Source organism: Etheostoma cragini, chromosome 17, assembly GCF_013103735.1.
Source record: "Etheostoma cragini isolate CJK2018 chromosome 17, CSU_Ecrag_1.0, whole genome shotgun sequence".
Lineage (NCBI taxonomy): Eukaryota > Metazoa > Chordata > Actinopteri > Perciformes > Percidae > Etheostoma > Etheostoma cragini.
The window spans coordinates 21,284,803-21,305,533 of NC_048423.1; the positions used below are offsets into that span (position 1 = coordinate 21,284,803).

The following is a 20,731-nucleotide window of genomic DNA, read 5'->3' on the forward strand; positions in this document are numbered from 1 at the left end:
GAAATCTCACACTCCCCATTGGGCCCACGTGGGAAAGATTGACAGTGGAGCCCACAAATTAGAAGATAAGGTCATAATACTGGCATCCCTGTGTAGCCAATAAGAAGACGAGTTGATTGATACCAAACATGGCAAACAAAAACTATACCTGTGATCTTTTACAGCTGTCTGAAGGCAGAAATATGGACGTCTGATGGCATTTCACCATTTCATAAAATTATGATTACTTATTTCTATAAATCTATGTATGTACTTCTTTCAGACATATCTGTTAGTGATGTGGATGTGTTTTTGTATTTCAGAAGTTTTGTATTTAGCACTTTTTTGGCTTTTTTAGAAATAAGAAATAAGACAAACGCACAGACACATCTGTAGAAATACATTCATACAAAATCCATTTTATAAGTCATTTTTTTCTGGATTTTATCTGTTCTAAGTTGAGACATGAGGCTAGGGTACTATTTTAGTATATAGCCCCTATAATATGCTTACAGTAGTGCTTTTTATTAATTTTTCAGATGATTTACTTGGACGGAAATAGAAATTCTGTGTTCTAACCTCTGTAGCCCTGATTCAGTAAGGCCTAGTGTCACACTGCCACTAGAAACAACAAGTTGGGAGTGTTAACTTCCCAATGAACTCAGGGTCATCCCAGAGGGCCAAAGCATGTGGAAACAGCAGCACTTTTTTAAGGGTAAAAATGTAGGCGAGAAAAATATATATTTTCAAGTGTTACTGAACAGGTTTAAAAAAAAAGTTGCACTATATACACTACTTTTGAATTCATTATTTCATTTTGCAATTAATCGAGATTAATCAGGGACATTAATTGCTGCCCAGCTCTAGTTTATACGGTATCTATTTGCTAGCAGCTTTAGCTAGAAAGATAGAGAGAGTGATGAACAGAGGAAGGATGGGATGGAGGAAAAGAAATGTGTGTGTCAGGAATAAAGAAAGAGAAGGGTAGGGTATGAGTTAATTCCCCTGCAGTTTGTTCAGCAATTCAATTTTTTTCCGTTTTTTGTTGAGGAAAGACACAATATAATAGAGATAACAGAAACTTAAGATCTCTTTGAAATGAATGAGAGACCTGTCTTTTTGTCCACCATCAAAGGGCAGACACACACAAAGACACACACACTCACACACAATAAGTGGTTGAGGGACAGAGCAGCGTTCTATTTCTGTGGCGCACAATAATAACCACCCCCACTGCTACACACACACACACACACACAAGAAGATGAATATGCTGCATCTATTTGAATACATAACACCTTGGAACCAACACCTGGACATTGCTCGTATTGTTTTCATACGTGTGTGTGTGTGTGTGTGTGTGTGTGTGTAGCATAGCAAAACGTGGTCCTGGAGACACCTACTAAGGTTTTGAGTACTTTGCCAGGTGTTTACGTCTGTCATGATGATAGCATCACAACTGTGTAGTCACTAGGGTTTGGAACCAAAACCTGGTTCCGATTAAAAAATAAAACATTCTGCTTTCTGGTTCCGACTACACTCCTGCCCCCACAGATTTGAGAGATACCCAAGGAGGTACACCCTTCCTATTTTCTATACAGGCTTATTTGAAAGTGTAGTGAATGCCGTGTGTATGGATGAAAAGTTATATTTACATAATTTATTTAGGTTTGCTTTTGCTAACATTAGATAAGTATACAGCTAAAAGACATGCTGTATTTAGAAATATTATTTTTTTTACGGTGTTTACGAACGTTGACGTTGCCTTATCTGTGTTGCCAGATCTCACAAAAGTTTGGTTCTGAGACAAAACATGTCTCAAACAAAGTTAATTTTCTCTTTGACCGTTTGAATCATGCCATTTTAGTGTCACAATGTTTGGGAGATATAAGGCTTGTGAAAAATGGCTAAAGAAGCGGTCGTAATCAATGCTGTCAGGACCTACTGCTAGTCTCCTAAAGATGAGTGGCAGTGGAGCAACCCACGTGACACAGATACAGGAAATTATTCTGAGTCTTGGTTATAAAAGGGCACTGCTTGCACAGACTTACTACACCCACACCCACACCCACACACCCACACACACACACACACACACACACACACACACACACACTCTCACACACACACACACGCACACACACACACACATCATTCTCAACCCAGTGGTTTGTTTTCTCCAAGACACAATGAATGTTCTTTTGTGTTTTAACTCATTTGTTATCTATATGATGTTAACAAGCCTGCCTGTAGAAGGAGTGAGAAGAGCAGACGTACTATCACCGCTTCTGAAAAATTCTTCTTCTGGAAAATTCTTTTGAAATTATTTGAATGATGTTGTTTACTTTTTAAGGCAATTGGCTGGTTATATATGGCCCGATGTACACAATAGGTCAAAAGTTTGTGGTCACTCATAAAATTCCATTGGACTACATTATAGACAGAATCCCAGCTGAGATCAGTTGCCTTGTTTTTTTTAACCAGGGCAGGAGTTTCCAGAATACATTATGTGCTTACATAATTGCAAAAGGGTTGTTTAATGTTTTCTTATTTTGTTTTTCTAAATAATATCAGATTAGTAAACAAAATGAGCATTTGGAACATTGGATGAATGCTTGCTGAAAATGGGAAATGTAGATATTGCATTAAAGATCAGCCACCCACCCAGATCAGCTGGTATCCAGTCTATAATGGAGTGAAATGGAAATTTGTAAGTGACCCCAAACCTTTGACCGGTAGTGTATGTGTGATCGTCAGAGTAGTAGAATATAAGTGCCGTTAATAGGTAAATTGTTCCTGTGTTTAAATAAAAAAAGGGAAAAAAGAAAAAAAGGGCTTCAAAGCTGACAGGAGATGAATTGCCAGGGGAGCAGCTGTTGGCCTAGTTAGCAGGCCTGTCCTTGACACAGGACCTCTGATCACATACAAAGCCTCACATTATACATGCTTATGCCACATTAAGACACTCAGCCTGTAATTGAAAAACACCCACACAGGCTGCCAGCTTCAGTTGAACTCTGTCAGTGACCCTTGCTGACATCCCCAGCCGTCTTATTATGCATGTGTGCTTCCATTTGTTCATCTTAGTGTGTGTGTGTGTGTGTCTGTCTGTCTCTGATTTCGCTGTACTGTAGCATATCATAATCCACCAGGCCCTCAGGTCAACACTTAATGACTTTCCTGCCAAATATTTCAAGGCTCCAGTACCTTCCTGACACACTTCCTCATAAAAAGAGGCCCCTTCATTACATGTCATATACAGTTCACCAGCAGCAGGCCAGAGTTTTACATAGTGTTCTCTTATTCTTATTCTCTTATAGTGTTTTACACTCGTTCTATCAACCAAACATCATGAAATGGTGGGTTGTAAAAGAAAGCATGGCTACTACTGGGAAATATACTTTACCCACAGGACATGAAAAATCAAATCGTAAATGCAAAAATAAATAAATCTGGAAGGCTGAACTATCTACATGTCACATCACTTGATGCGATTTCTGGGTAATGAAGTCTTGTATATCCATTTGGCTCATACGATTCCAAATTAATGAGATAATTCAACAATTTGGGAAATATCCTTATTCACTGACTTTCCAAGAGTGAGATAGGAGGACTGATATTCACTCTCATGTCCAAGTATGGACCTGGAGACATCAAGCCTTAGCTTAACTTGCAGCAGGGGAGCAAATAGCTTAGCTCTGTTGAAAGTGAAAGCATTTTCATTCAAACCCATTTAAAGCTCACTAATTACAACATTGTATCTAGGCTGGAATGTTTACTTAATATTTTGAGCTTGATACCACATTCTGTTAGCAGCCTGACACACACTTCTTCTCCTCCATTCCTTCCTTCCTTACTTCCTGTCCATCACTCTCTCTGACACACAATGAGATGCATTGAAGCAAAGCACACAGCTGTGAGCCAACCCAAAGGTGTGTGTGTGTGTGTGTGTGTGTGTGTGTGTGTTTGTGTGTGTGTGTGTGTGTGTGTGTGTGTGTGTGAGTGAGAGAGACAGCCTGGACCACTGGGACACAACCAGATGCATAAGCAGGTCAACATGAGAATGAGGGCAGAGTGAATGATTGGAACAGAGAGAAAGAGTTGGAGTAACACAGGTTGATCCAGAATATTATTGTATTGTAATTAGAATATTAATCAACCGCCCCCCCCCCCCACACACACACACACACATACATACATACAGCCATAGAGATGTACTTGAACACTGACCCTGGTTCTTCACCAGACGCGTCTGCGTTGTGCTCCGGCTACACAGAGGTTTTGTTTCGTCCTCCGCTATGCGTCATACCACACCCAACGCGCAGATTTTAGTGTCTCTACAAGTACCTGAAAGAACAATCACGTGTTTATTAGGCTATTATCTACTTTCCAGTTCAGGATCTCCAGGTAGTAAAATGTTTTTTCACCTCCAAGATGAATCTCTCTTCTGGTGTTTTAGTGGAGATGTATACGATATTGGGCGGTGCGTTTTTGGTAAATTGACTGGATGTTCTCGATGTTCCACTTCCTGCCCAGCTGACATGTATCTTTAGCGAAGAGCCACCTTCTGCATGTTTCAGAACGCGCCATTTTGCAGCGGGTGGAATATCAAGCTTTGACTTGAATGACCGTCATTGCTCGCAAGGATCCCGGCGCCTACGGAACGCAGCGCAGACACACCCAAATAAAAGGGGTGAGAAGCATCAAGAGAGACAGGGTGTAATACCTGCAGAAACAATTGGTTCAAAATTGTGAGCTGCTGACATAAGCAGAAATATGCGGAAGTTTGAGAAAATTCATAGTAGCAGAAGCTTGAGTCCACAGAGGATAGTGTACATCAGCTCCTCACTCTTTCTCTTGTTAATCACTCACAAACACACTCTCTCTCACACACACACACACACACACACACACACACACACACACACACACACACACACACACACACACACACACACACACAGTGAGCCTCTAGCAGGAAATTAGAGTGTCATCACTCAGCCCAGAGCATACAGTAAATACTCCATTGACTACGTCTCTCTCTGCAATGATGCTACTGCATTGTCAAATTTAGGTAATCTTCCCTTCCATTAGCAACAAAACAACTGCGTTTCTGCAGGGTATCCACAAAGACAAACACCCATATGCACAGCACAGCAGGCTGGATAGAGTTGGATAGTGAGCATTTATCAGGTGTATAATAAATCTGTATCAGTAAGTGCCCAACAGAAAATGCAACTAATGCCAGGATCAGAGTACACAATTTTTTTTGGTCTTTCACAATGTCTTTCAATGTCAGCCATACGGAGACCCCTGGAGTCAGTTGAGAAAAAAAACTAAACCGTTCAAACAGTTTGTACTGGTTCAATATCCGTGCCCTCTCTTTTATAAATGTGCGCAAAATTAGAACAATATTGACAGATTCAAACTTCTGGGATCAATTACTCTATTGTAAAATAATAATTTATAATAATTTTAATTTAATTTAATAATTAAATAAAGTAGGGTCTCCAAACATACCTCAATTATAACTTGTCTCCTGCTAGTTGTACTAGAGCACTTACTTTAAAATAAATATATAACAATTAGCATATTATTCATAATAATTGTTGCCAAAAAAATGTAATACATGTCATGATTACAGAGAGTCATGTCTATAAAACTACTCCACACATAGAAGCCACCTGCTGGATGTACTACAGCACGTATTTTTCAAAAATAATCATATCCATAATTTAGGGAATATTTACTGCATATTTACATCATTGCTTAGTTCTCGCTTAAAATGTTTTTAGAAATAGCGATTCTTGTAAAATAACAGATTTTTTTCCAAACAAGCCACCATTTTTGTTTTGAAATCCAAAAACCCCATGTGAAGTGTTTGTCCAATTAGGTGCAGCCATCTTGGCTGTTGGAGGGTGGAGCCTGTTTTCTTGCTACTCTGTCGTCAGTGAAGAGAAACAGAAAACTGCTAGTGGCAATCACACTTGCGTGCAATACTGGGATGCGGTCCAGTTCTTGCTGTCAAAAAAGCCTATGTGTGTGTCTTTCCTTCACTGAACAGCAGCAGTAACATCTTTCCTTCTTTTGGCCATGTTCCCATATGTGCTCATCTTTCTTCCTATTGGTCAAAGTCAAGGACTACGTCGCACAACATGGCAAACTAGGCAAAAAAAGACAAGAAATTCTGCTATCTGCTATTTCTACCAGCAGACAGTTTATTACATAGAAATAAAATGGATTATGGATCATTTTATTTCCATAGTTTATAGCTGCCTTTAAAAACTGACATCACTATCAATAGGCTGTTGAAACAGGTGACATCCCTTACGTTCTAAAACCAGCCTCTGTAAACTTGACCACCTGAGTTGCAATAACACCATCCGATGGTTTGAGTTGAGCCAAGACAGGCCGGTTCGGACTGCTAAAACCTTTTCCCTGCAGTGTTCTTAAACGGTTTTGTCTGATCGCACATATTTGGTCTGAACTAGGCTTAAAAGGTTCCAGGCAGAACTCTCGCCTGTGAACTTTGGTTTCACGTTACGTGTATTCTGCGTGCATCTTTGTGCACCGGAGCATGACCCCTGTATCGTGATGGGTTTGTACGAATACACAAACCATTACACGCCTATATTTTTAAATACTTTGATTTATGTAACTTTAAGTATAAGGTTATTAAGTTATAGGATGTTTTTTGTTCATTAATATCAATATGCTGCTATAGTTACCCTGAAACTTGGTGGAAAGGTGTGCCATGGGCCAAGGAAGAATCCATTACATTTTGTAGGATACTCGTAGGATACTAAACGTGTCTAATAAATGTAATCTTCATCTGCTCGTATACCAAGAATCTCCATTCTATTAAGTTTGCGTATCAAGTTGAAAACGTTATATTTAGGTATTTTTATAAATTATGATTTTTACGTTGTGTATTTCCTCAGTGAGGATAACTAGAAGGGACTTAGCCCAGTAATTAAGCTAGGACTTGTAACAAAATGTGTTTGACAGCTGACTTTGTAGTTACCTAGCAACAACAAAAGGACACTTCCAGGCTTGGGCTCTCATTTCCAAACTTACTCACAATGTGTGATTGGGACCCATGTGTTCATTTTTTCCTAATGGTTTTGGACTTTGCAAGCTCAGCGTAGAAAAAGATACTACCAATATGGCAGCATCTGCCTTTATGAAATAAAAAACTGTGATTATGTACGTGTGTATGTACAGGCTCCATTTAATCTTTAATGTTGGAGAGTATTTATCCGTGCTCAACATTGCTGCACTGACGCACCAAAAACAGGAGAGCTGACTGACAGTAAGAACAGGAAGGTGTGCTGACCCCTCCCCCACACATCCGCGTTTCACAGCTTTGCCACTTCAGCCGGGCTTCAATTGCAGCCTCAGAAATACCCTAACGCTATGCAGTGTCTGAAAACCTGGAGAACAAACTACACATCTCGCACACAGATGCATTTACTCAGGCTCTGCCTGTCACTCTGACACACACTCTGTGCCTCTGTGTCTGTGAGGAGCAGATGCAGGTGTGTTTAACCCTTTGAGGTTGAAGGAAAGACTGTTACATCATGTTCCAGTACATTTATATCCAGAGGACACCTCAAGTTTTGATCACACAACATGCCATATCATCTTAACAATCAACCGGGTCTCATTCCGAATGCGTAAAATACGGACGTTTGGACAGTGTGTAGAACGTACTAGAGAGAGCAGCATGTAGATGGGTTTTAGCGAGTAGTATGTAAGGGGTAAATTCCTCTTAGAGGTTAGTCGTTTGGCGGGTGGGTCAAACACAGGACTTTTACCCAGGAGAGAGGGGTTTGTGTCCAGTGTGCGTCCTTAACCGTCCCGTTATTGCCGCGTGTCACAGAAACGTAAACCCAACCTCGGCCTTTTCCTAAACCCAGCCATCCCGTTCCTGCAAGTCACGGAACTGTAAGCTCACCTACAAGCTTTTCTTTAACCTTACACCGTCAAAAGGAACGTCAATAGTCCCAATCAAGGATGTTTAGATAAAGCTATGTTATGTAAGTTACTAGTTATGTAACCCTAATGGAGACGAACCGGCCGTATTTTATGAGATGGGAGTGAGAATTTGTTGTAACAATATATTTCACTACAATCCCACTATTTTTTTCTAAATACACTCTCTGTCATCAGCCAAATTAAATAGTAACGTCATAAATTTGGCATTGTGCCATTATTTCTGAGACCAGAAGTGTCTATGAGTTTTGGATATTTTGTCCAATAAACAAGCAACCATTTTGATGCGTGATGTGCGTTAACAGCGTTTGGTGTGTTTGAACTTCACCCCCAAATTGCACTACAGTCCACCAAACTATAGGTGTGAAAGCGCCCTCAGTTAGGGGGGCAGTGTAATTTACTTCTTGCAACTGGTGAGTTAGCACCACTCTGTGTTATTCAGTGGATGAGGCACTAAAGGACTACAATATTAGCAATAACTAGTGCTGTCAAACGATTAAAATAATTAATCACATTCATGTTGTTGGTGCACATTTGTTTGTTTGTTTGGTCGGAAATTGACGCGTGGCATCTGTGTAAATGCGTGTTTTGGTAATAAGAATTGTCAATGAGTTACTTGCTGTCCAAGAGTTTCAAACTTAAATTGGATATTACAATCCGTTTATGTAAAGTAGACAAAACTAATCAAACATAACAACTGGTCTTCTTCTAATCCTTATCCCACACTTAACCATGTCAAAAAACTGTGACATTGCTGTGCGCAACACAGCTGACCCAATTAGGCCACATTTAAATAAACTTGTACACCTCCAGCATCACACGCTGGTCAACCAATGAAATGGCTCCAACACATGTCTTTGTTAACTCGCGATTAATCATGATTAATCACACTTTTTTATCTATTCTAACAACATCAAGACAGATGCGTGAGATAAACCTATTTTCACACATAGAAGTAATTCAATTGTTCCTCGCTAAAAGTTCAAATCATTTTTACGTTATTGTGCAAACTTGCCCCTATTTTCACCTGTTGCTGAGTAACGTACATTAACATCCTATGGTCTCTTGATTGTAGCATACCTGTAGCAAGCTTCTTCGTAGTCACTAGCGGTAAAAACAAACGTCGAAGAGAGGCTCCGGACTACAGAGGGGCAATTGATAGTTGTTTAAGCCGCTATAGACCTCTCTCACAGCTCTGTTGTATCATTTAGTAGATGTGTTGAGCCGCAAAAGAGTTCCTCAAGACCGCCTCTGGTGCCCCGCATGGTGTTACCTGAGAATGCTGCCAGCTGCCAGTAATGTCAGCTGTGTTTAAGGTTAAGTAAGTAATGAAACAACTAGTGTGCGGCATACCTGTTGTTTTGTTTCTGTTCTAGCTAGATCCGGTGTGATGTTGTAGTTTTTCTAACGTTACTGGAGGATGCAGGAACCGCAGTAGCAGCAAAGTGCTATGCAGTTCACACAGCAGAGCTGTGGAAACCTATTGTTTTTCTAAGGTTTTTCCTTTTCCATTAGTATTATTCTTCTACTGCACATGGTGGCGGTGTAAGTTTTTGACCAGGCATTTTCCGGACTGGTCCAAAACCCCACAAACACTTGAGATTCAAAAATGGACCCAAATACACCACTAAGTGGCAATATAGCAAAAAAACGTGTTTGGCCCTTTAACACCCAAACCGTACATTGGACATTTAAAAAACATATATCCACGGGTTCGCTGGATCCAACTGAATCTTGTGAAAGAGGCCACACCCATTTCCGACATTTGTTCTGGTAGCTGGTGAGGGCCTGATACTGATTTTAGGGAAATGAAGCATTTGAAAATACTCCAAGGAATTACATTAGATAAGTAAAACATAATGAGCAAAAGACAACATAGGCACTAAAGGACCATTTATATTGCAACCTTCAAAAGGTTAAATAGATATTGCATACTAAATATACTGTATCTTCTGTACTTATGTACAGTGTGTTTGACATTATCCATTATTTCATACTTGTGGCTTGAGCCTCAGTCCTTATGACAGTGGCCGTGGGTTTGATTCCAGCACACAGCCCTTTGCTGCATGTTGTTACCCCCCTCTCTCTCCCCTTTCCTGTATTCATCTTTGCTGTCAAATAAAGGCCTAAATGCCCCCCCAAAAAACATGCCAATAAGTTAAGTAAGGACAAATATTCTAAAGAGAAAGTAAGGAGGGATGTGCACACTTCAAACCAGTTACTCACAGGGACCTTCAGCCTGGCATGGCTGTTATGACACATCAGCAAGGTAAATACTCAGTCTTCTTCAGAAACTCACAGTCAATGGCTGCGTCAGCCTGTCAACATGCGTCACCTACACTGTAACACGCCCCACAGTCCTCTATTCAGTTAGATTAAAAATCAAAAAAGTCTGAGTGATGGATTCGGACGCCAAATCCTTTCCTGTTGCTGTGAAACAATGAAGCTCGTACTTCTACCATATTGACACACACAAAAATAGACAGACACACACACACACAAAATTAGTTTTCCGGTTTTCTATCAAATAAACACGCAGACATCCAGTTGCCAGTAGCTGGCCAAACAGATTGTGGGAGCTTAGCTGGCATTGAGGGTCATGGCGTCTGTTCCATGCCCCCCACCTCCTCACAGGGAATTTCAACTGGGATAAGAGCCAGTAAACTCTCCCTTCAGTCTGCCGTGCTGGACCTTCAACCTAACAGACCACTGCTGGATGAGGGAACACACGCCCACATGGTGGACAGCAAATGCGATGTAAGTTTAATGATGCCCCAGGGGAAATTTCTTTATTGAAGCAATACATTTTAAGTCAAATTTTGAAACCAACAAACCCACACTCGATAGGAATACATGAAAAAGAAAGATAGTTAGATAAGTTTAGATCCAGGGTCAGTAAGTGCAATATTAGATCAGCATCAAGTCTTTGTCCTCATGTTTATTGATTCATACATCACACAAGTCATTGTCCATGCTAGTTTGTCCAATTAACAGAGTTAAAGCATTTCTTCATCCACACTGGAATTGAATTGGTGGGATTCAAGCTCTTAGACCTATGCAATCCTTATTGCTTCATTCATTTGCAAAGTTCCTCAAAAGTCATTTTGCAGGACGGATGTTGTCTTGGAACATCAAATCATCCTGATTAGTTAACGTTCAGACTTCAGGTCAATTTTCTTTGACGAATAATAGAACTGTAATAAAGTTTAGTATGTCTGTTAGTCTTGCATTCTCTGAAAGAACCAAGAAAGCCTGCCTCGTTGCACGATCCAAATTTTCTTCATAACCTGCCATTTTCTGCGTGTAGCTTGCTAGCTCAAAGTTTGTTGTTGTTTCCCACAGCAAACAGAGTTTGAGAACGGCAACACACAGAGAGCGGAAGGTGAGGGACATCCGGCAGCACTACATGTCTGTGCACATCATGTAGTACATTATACTCAAATATACCAAAAAAAAAGTAATTTACATCCACCCACCTTTTTACAGTTTATCCTACGTTGTACAGGATCACATACATTATACCACCTTGGAGGTGGGAAAGAGAGCTCAAACTCACAAACAAATTTAACAAGCGTGCACATGTCTAATGTAAATAGTATGCTATCCTAGGTCTATAATTTAGTAACAGTAGTTGGTAAATTTACAGTCCATTCTATTAAATTCTTTATATTTTGTATTCTATGGATGTCACATATCATAATATAAGATATGTATATCTTACTTATACTAAAAACTAGAGCTGGGCAGCGATTAACATTTTTAATCGCAATTAATCGCATAATTTCCCTGATTAATCGCGATTAATCGCAAAATGAAATAATTAATTCAAAAGTAGTGTATATAGTGCAATTTTATTTTTTATGTTCTGCCATATGAACAAAATTGCTGTAACATTTGTTTTGCAAAAACATACCAGCTTTTTGTTTATAAAGTAGCAGTTAAATAAAATATTTAGTGTACATCTCAATTTACACAATGAATTCATCATGCTTAGAGATGAATTCCATCTGGTTGGAAAGTGTTGCATGAGCGACTCCTTCTTATGTCAACATTCTTCTGTTGTTACTCTAACTCTGCAGCCTTGCTGGACTGGGTCTAGAGCCCAACAACTTTTCTGCACTTCGCAGGACATTGTCAAATGCGCTGTTAACCAGAGACACAAGTATTTACAAAGCCTGTGAGCAACAAACTTTTACAATAATAAAGAAATAATAAAAACTGCGTTAACGCGCGATAAAAAAATTGTTGGCGTTAATTAATTAACGACTTAACGCGATAATAATGCGTAGATTTGCGCAGCCCTACTAAAAACATTTCTTGCATCCTGTTGTGTTGTTCTGTTGTATTAGTTGTAAAACAGTAAGTGTAAACATCATGTATCAAGTGAAGCGTGTTGTTGCTTTTAGAAGGGAAACTTAGTTTTACCACCACTGGGAAATATGAGCATGTTCATGATGGGTTTAACATTAAGTTCTGATATGTTGTCCATCAAATATTAATTGATGCACACCTAAATCAATTCAGCTGTGATCCAAATAAATGTATATTTAATAATGTGTGCAAAACTGTTGCATATCTGCAACTAGTCTCTCCTGATTGAAATGTATCTCAGTGTATATCCTTTCAGGGAGACCTCACTCTTAATCATTGTTCTACCTAACTCGAATCAGCTGTTGGAGGCGTTCACCTTCCTGCTTAATCAATTAGAATCGTTATTAATGGCAAGGGCCAATCACAGAGTCACAACCCTGCTTTAAATAATTGTTTCTCCCTTTGCCATTCAGCTGTCGTTGCAGGTAAAGAGTGCAATGGCACACATTAACTTTGCCTTTTCCCGGCTCGTGGTTGTAGCAGCTAATGTCTTTCCTTGGACGTAACGGAAAACCTTCTCGTATTGTTCCTGTCAAGCAGCTGTTCTGCTGTGCTGATATGCTAACAGTAGCATCCTAGCTGCATTATTTTTCCTGCAAGTTACTCTTACCAGACTTCAATTCTAGGCAATGTTTGCATGGTTGTCAGCACCTGCCTCGCCGCACTGCCCTACTCCGATCTGCACGGTTGGCCTCCCGCCACGGTTACAGGGGCCGGCTCTTGAGCGTTGGCTATGAACGTGACTACACTGGGTTTCATCGAGGCGGTGCTCATGTCAACTAGGATATTCTGCCTTTCCAAGTTAAGAAGTTTCATCAGCCTGAGTGTTTCTGGTAATGCGGGGCGGGTCACAGTGCCCATGGTTTTGGGTTCCGTCTATGATCTGGTTTTTGGCCTTCTCTGTGTCGTGGGTTTACTACCATAATTCTATAAAGGAAACCACCAGGGGTGTATCTTCTATTAATGCGGCAGGTTAAGCATGCAGCGTCTGCCTTCCGGGCGGCGGCTCTGTTGTGCAATACCTTGGCATGCAGTCCTGGCATTCTCAGTCTTTCTTACACAATGGGGGTTTTATTCATTTCTATGTATGTTAACAGGCGGCGAAGTAGCTGCTATGGATGTTTGAAACAACAGTTTGGCTTCTATTTGTTGTCATTTCATTGATACAGAGTTCATCATATAATGTTTTGGTTAGTATTTGTTTGAGCTAGGGGGTTTTAATGTCACTAATCTGCAGGATTGGGTGTTATATTTACCTACGTAGGTAGAGATGCATAAGCTTCGTAGCCTATTCTTCTCATATATTTTAAGTGTAGAAGCGTCTTTCACAGGCAGCCTGTGTAATGGACTAGTCAACCGAATTTATATGCCAACCAATACAGGATATGTATCTGCATGGGGGTTTTACTACGAGAGTATTAACTGGCACCATTTTGCAAGAGGAACAGGTCCCGTGTTCAAGCTCCTTCTCCGGTTTGTCCGTTTGGTTTGTCCGGACCTAGGGCAGCAACTTCAACTAGCGTTTTGCAATAACTTTCACTGGCTTCTCGTAAGGATGCAGATAACGAATGTTGGTGCACGGTCGGTTCATATCCTCACGTCTTCAGAGTGTTGTGCTGGGTTTTAAACAGTAAATTAATAAAGGTTACATAAACACTAGAGGGTACTTGAATAATCAATTGTATGACTGACTCACTCCATGTCTTGGTAATTGTTTAGATAACTTAACTTTGCTTAACTGAATATTTTATGTGGCAATGCTCCAAGGCTGAGATTTGTTTTCCTTCTGTTTGATAGCTTTACTTGCCTCCAGATTGGCGCCTTGATTTTCTTTGCAGAGTTTACTTGCCACCGGCCTGGGATGCCAAGATTTCGTTGTCTTATTTTGCAGACGTTATTTTTCTCATGGGTGTTATGTTTTCTATTTGTGTTTAACATTTTCTTGCATTTCATTTGTGTACTGTATTAACTGCTTTTCTTTCTTTTGCAGGTACTAATATTGTGCTCTGTTGCAGGCCTTACATCCTAGGTAACTCTCTAATTACTTCTCAATGTAGTAACGATGACACCCACATATACTGGCAATTTGAGCCCAACGAAGTCGGTCAGTTAGCTAAACTTCAAGCTTGCATTATGGATGGGAATCCTGGATAACTTACAAATTCCAATGTTATACCCAACCAACCTGAAGTATTGTGCGGGGGCCTTTCCAATGCCAAAATTCACTCTCTCAAGATATAGCTGACATGGTTGTTTGCGCTGACACAGTGCTACTGTCTGGAATCTGAGAGATATTCTGATCAGGATACATCCGTTCACACCCTTCTGAAACAATCTCAAGACCAGCCTTTTCTTCTTCATGACATTGCAAAATTGAGACTATCCTGTCTCAACACAATGCTGAAAACTAATCATGCATTTGTTGCGTTAGGCTGGACTACGGTAATTCAGTATTATCAGGTTGCTCAAAAGACTCCAGCTGATCCATTATGATGCAGCGCAGGTTCTGACAAGACCTAAGAATGGGGATTGTGTTTCTCCTGTATTAACTTCTCTGTGAAGTACGAAAGATTCGTATAGCAATGTCTAATCGCCAACTACATTTTATTTGAGCTGTACAATAAATCTTATTTGCATGTCTGCAAACAAATAAGATTAATTATTTCAGGAAGACCTAACTATTAATTGATGCACTCCTAAATAAATTCAGCGGTTATCCAAATAAATGTACTGTATATTTTATCAAGGGTGTATAACTGTCACATATCTGCAATTAGTCTCTCCTGATTGAAATGTATCTCAGTGTAAATCCTATCAGGAAGACCTCAGTCTTAATCAATGCTCTATCTAACTCAAGTCAGCTGGTGGAGGCGTTCACCTTCCTTCTAAACCAATTAGACTCGTTACACAAATGGCAAAGGCCAATCACAGAGTCACAACCCGGCTTTAAATAATTGTTTCTCCCTTTGCTATTCAACTGTCGTTGCAGTTAAAGAGTGCAACTCTCCACCTCCCCTTACACCTCCAGTCATCTACTCCAGTCCGGAGCTTCCTTCGGGCTCCTTCGTCACCAACACCCACGTCTAGATTCCATCTGGGGGTCTACCCCTATATAAATATACGAAAGATTTGGAGATGGATTTGGCGATGGAGTCCAATCCATCGGTATACAAATCTTTGATTTTGTATAATTTATTTGAGCTGTTATCTGCAGACATGTCTCTCCTGATTGGAATAACTTTATCACAAGATTAACTGGCAAATGGTGCACTGTGTAAATGGTAAATATATTGACATATAACTTCCATTTCCAGGCAACACTGTGTGATTGACATCTCCAGACTGCTGACAAGAACAATAAGTAAAGGTCTCTGCTTTATTACATATTGTAAGATGAGATTTATTTTATGAATATTAAGTTAACAAATAAGTCACCTATTTCCATCAATTGTAGCTTCATAGTGTATTCTGTTTCTTGAATTAACAAGGGAGCTATCTAACATGTTGTGCCCTGTCTGTATTTCAGTAACAAGTTGGCGGAGGGATATTATATGATGAGATGCTGAAGCATATTTTGTTATTGGACAGTTGTTGTGTGATTAAAAAGTGGACTAAGTTACAGTCAAAGCTGTTTCCATGCTCTAACTCTATCCGAGCCCGAAAATACTTGTAAGTAATAACGAGTAAATAGTTAATGCTAACAATCACTAGCATTACAATATTAAGACTTCAGAGATTCTAGCCCCTGAATGGGACACAGCAACGTTGTATAACGTACGGGCACAAGAGATAGCCTCTTGTCTTTCTGACTGCCATCCTTGTCTAGAGGACAATATCATTGTCTGCCATTACAACATGATTTAGAGCAATCGTTTTTATGATTGCAGGGGGACATGCTGGCTCAGAGGCAAGAAATCTGCTATTGCTGGCGAATTAGGGTCATTTTATTATTGAGGGATTTACAGTAGCTTGTGACTCATTATGACCATCCACTTCAACGCACTAAAGCCTTATTATGTGCTTATCATACAGATCAAACTTGACCCTTTAGAGACAGGAATACATTATGGGAGGGAGGTAAGCAGCAGAATCATTATATTGGCAATTATTTTGATATTTTTTAGGAATGCTTCCCAGGGACCAAAATAAACGTTACTAAGTATGTTCTTTGAATATTTTCAAACCAAGTACTTCTAAATTATATTGTACTGTACTTATATTGTATTGTGTAGTTAAACAATAAAGTGAAACCTGAGCGTGACAAGAACTAATTGTCTGTGTGATAGACAGGGGCTGCTGTACTGTGGTGTCTGGGCAAAAATAGACACTAATGAGAAAGAAAGATGGTCCTGAAAGAGTCCTGTTTCAGACATGTTGCTTGGTTTTTCTTAGGAAAAGGGACTTGGACAAATGGGATAGATGAATAGATTTCATAAAATATATTTGAGATATTTTATATTTTACTTTTTTACTCTTATGTGAGTAGATTTTTAGAGAGAAAACATTACTTTTACTCCACTACATTCTAAAGCATTCATTGAGCTTCTTTTTTTATGCAGTCATGATCCATTAGGAGGCAGGTGGTCAGTCGCGCAGTCATGTCTCCATGTCACTCTGTTCAAAGCTGCATGGCTTAACTACAGCAGGATTACATTATGGCTTTAAAATAGACAAATTAACAGTGCACAGTTCAGTGGGCTCAAGTTGTGAACACTGTTCAGAAGACAGTTCATCAAACCGTGCTTACACTGAGCTTACAGAGAGCAGTAAGTTTGTCAGGTGTGTTAATGCTAATAAGTTGTGCATGCACTACTACTGCTCATTGGTGTTGCCTGACAAAAAGAGACAGAATAAAAAAAAAAGAAAAACTGCTTTTATTTCATGTGGACATGGTTGATATAATGTTTCAACCACATATGGTCTCTCTCAGGTCAAAGTGAAGAAGTGAACACTATTGTGTTTAATGGGCAATTTCTGATGAAACATAACATTATCTACTAAATGAGGCATGTGATATGAGACATTTTCAGAAAGATGAGACTGATATTGCCACTTCTCTACTTTTCATTGGATTGGAAAGATCTGGGTATGGGGAGCTCACATCTGACTGTCATGGCTATGACATTTAGGACATCAAAACTGAAATTATCAATATTTGGGGACTAGGGCTGGGATTACATTACATTACATTACATGTAATTTAGCTGTTGCTTTTATCCAAAGCGACTTCCAATTAAGTGCTTTCAACCCTGAAGGTGCAAACTCCAGACAACAAGTAGGAAGTGCAGGTAAATTTCCTTTAAATGACCAAATTACGTGAGACGTGAAAATGCCGTTTCAAGATTATTTTTTTTCTCTTTTCCTCCTGGCCAATGAGGGGATCCATGTTGTTCTCCTAAGTGTTACAATTCAAACAAGAGCTCTAATGAGCCAGTCCGTTTTTGGGAGGCTGAGATAGACAGCTTTAAAGCCGTCTATGCCTCAGAAGCAATGTGGCACCACATGGCGTTCTGGGCTAACAGGTGTGCAGGCAACAGACCAGTGGAATCAAACCAGTGACCAAGCCAGATAGACCTTTTGTATGAAAGTCCATAGATATTGCAACCTCTGACCTCAAACCTCAAACTTTTTTCATTTGAAAGTGACTGTAAGGAGGGCAATACAACAAGGAGGTCAGAGGCTGGTGTGTAATAAGGACACATGTGAAAGGAGTGATAAAGTGGAGTTGGAATAGGGATGGTGAAATATGTCAGAGCAGAAAAACTATAATAATTACGTTAAAATCATAATATTAATAAACAGCAAGAAGCAAGTCTAAGTAAACTGGTTTTAGATTAGCTTTGAGCTTGTAATAATTTCCCCATTGGGGATCAATAAACAGATTAAAAAATATATATTTATTGCCAGTATATGTGGGTGTACATTTATGCAAAAAGTAAAATTCATTAGAAAAAGCATATTAAAAACTTGAACTCAAAAAGTTTTAACTTCCGAGTTCAGATGGAATGGAAAAAAAATATAGGACATATTTTCAGTTCATAATTCCATATGTGTTCATTCATAGTTTTGATGCCTTCAGTGAGAATCTACAATGTAAATAGTCATGAAAATAAAGGAAACACATTGAATGAGAAGATGTGTCCAAACCTTTAAGGAAAATAAGTATTTTGAATGTATTGAAAGCAGAGAAGGGCTTTAAATGTAGGAAAGACTTTGTTGCAGAAATGCAAAGATTTATTGTATGAATGCATGATATTACATGTACAGTCTTTGGAAATTAGATTCCATAATTATGAAATTATACATACAGTGAGGAAAATAAGTATTTGAACACCCTGCTATTTTGCAAGTTCTCCCGCTTGGAAATCAAGGACGGGTCTGAACTTGTCATCGTAGGTGCATGTCTGCTGTGAGAGACATAATCTATAAAAAAAAATCCAGAAATCACAATGTAGGGTTTTTAAACTATTTATTTGTATGATACAGCTGCAAATATGTATTTGAACACCTGAGAAAATCAATGTTAATATTTGGTACAGCAGCCTTTGTTTGCAATTACAGAGTTCAAACATTTCCTGTAGTTTTTCACACAGTTTGCACACACTGCAGAATGCTCTAACTGAGGGAAGGAATTTGTTTGCCAAAATCTCGCAATACATGGTCATCCTCTCTTTAATACAGTGTAGTCGCCCTGTCCCATGTGCAGAAAAACACCCCCAAAGCATGATGCTACCACCCCGATGCTTCACAGTAGGGATGGTGTTCTTGGGATGGTACTCATCATTCTTCTTCCTCCAAACACGGTTAGTGGAATTATGACCAAAAAGTTCTATTTTGGTCTCATCTGACCACATGACTTTCTCCCATGACTCCTCTGGATCATCCAAATGGTGATTGGCAAATTTAAGACAGGCCATGACATGTGCTGGTCTAAGCAGTGGAACCTTCCGTGCCATGCATAATTCCAAACCCTGACGTCTTAGTGTATTACCAACAGTAACCCTGGAAAGGGTGGTACCAGCTCTTTTCAGGTCATTGACAAGCTCCTCCCGTGTAGTTCTGGGCTGATTTCTCACTTTTCTTAGGATCATTGAGACCCCACGAGGTGAGATCTTGCATGGAGCCCCAGTCCAAGGGAGATTGACAGTCATGTTTAGCTACTTTCATTTCCAATGATTGCTCCAACAGTGGACCTTTTTTCACGAAACTCCTTGGCAATTTCCACGTAGCCCTTTCCAGCTTTGTGGAGGTGTACAATTTTGACTCTAGTGTCTTTGGACAGCTCTTTGGTATTGGCCATGTTAGTAGTTGGATTCTTACTGATTGCACGGGGTGGTCAGGTGTCTTCTTGCAGCTAACGACCTCAAACAGGTACATCTAATTTAGGATAATAAATGGAGTGGAGGTGGACATTTTGATGGCAGACTAACAGGTCTTTGAGGGTCAGAATTGTTGCTGATAGACAGGTGTATTTGCAGCTGTATCACACAAATAAATAGTTAAAAAATCATACATTGTGATTTCTGGATTTCTTTTTATAGATTATGTCTCTCACAGTGGTCGTGCACCTTAATGACAATTTCAGACCCCTCCATGATTTCTAAGGGGGAGAACTTGCAAAATAGCAGGGTGTTCAAATAATTATTTTCCCCACTTCCCCACAGAAAAAGGGAGGAAAAGATCAGTGAATGGAGGATGCGTAGATGGATGAACACAGAATTCCCTCCATCCATCTACATTCAGGATCTCTGGAGGGTGCAAATTACATTCCAGTTTGACACCAAAGAGGTTCACCCTATGCACTGACACACATTGAGACACACACAAGCCCACACACACCCACACATCCACACACTACACGCACACACACACACACATACACACCACACTTATTTCAGTCTGGAGCCGACAGATTCAATTAGACCAGCAGTGCCTAAATGGGTTTATCTGAACAGTGCGAGACATGTAGCCCCTAAGCTTTGGTGTGTGTGTGTGCTGTGTGAGAATAAGAGAGAGAGCTTCAAAGCATGACACCACAAAGGCTGAACTTGCATGAGTGCTTGTGTGACAAATCTCCAATGCTAATAGGAAAGCATAAATGGTTGATGATGCTAACATTTACACATCACAGCTAACAGCTAAAGTGTATAGTATTCATTCCTACTATGTATTTGCCAACCAGGGGCAGCCATCACAACTTACCGCCTCTCAAAAATCGTTTATCGTTTTTTTCCGATTGATTACACACTGAAATCAAAAGTATTACACAATTATCCAAACCTTACACCTACAAGAAACAGAGGCTAGCTCAATCAATCAATCAATCAATCAAAACCTTTATTTGTCCCCAAGGGGCGATTCATTTGCTGCAGTAGCAAGAAATTGA

At 39.7% G+C, this 20,731-nt stretch overlaps 1 protein-coding gene and 1 long non-coding RNA gene across 2 annotated transcripts in view; one reads left to right on the top strand and one right to left on the bottom strand.

The window, feature by feature from the left end:
• The window catches only part of LOC117960946 (coiled-coil domain-containing protein 85A-like), a 40,871-nt gene that overhangs the window by 2,574 nt on the left and 17,566 nt on the right, over positions 1-20,731 (bottom strand). The gene's annotated exons all lie outside the window — the stretch shown is intronic.
• Positions 14,587-20,731, top strand: part of LOC117960970 — a 10,591-nt gene continuing 4,446 nt past the window's right edge. The window contains exons 1-2 of the long non-coding RNA XR_004660272.1: positions 14,587-14,597; positions 18,481-18,484. This is a non-coding gene — a long non-coding RNA (uncharacterized LOC117960970). The remainder of the gene's footprint in view (positions 14,598-18,480; positions 18,485-20,731) is intronic.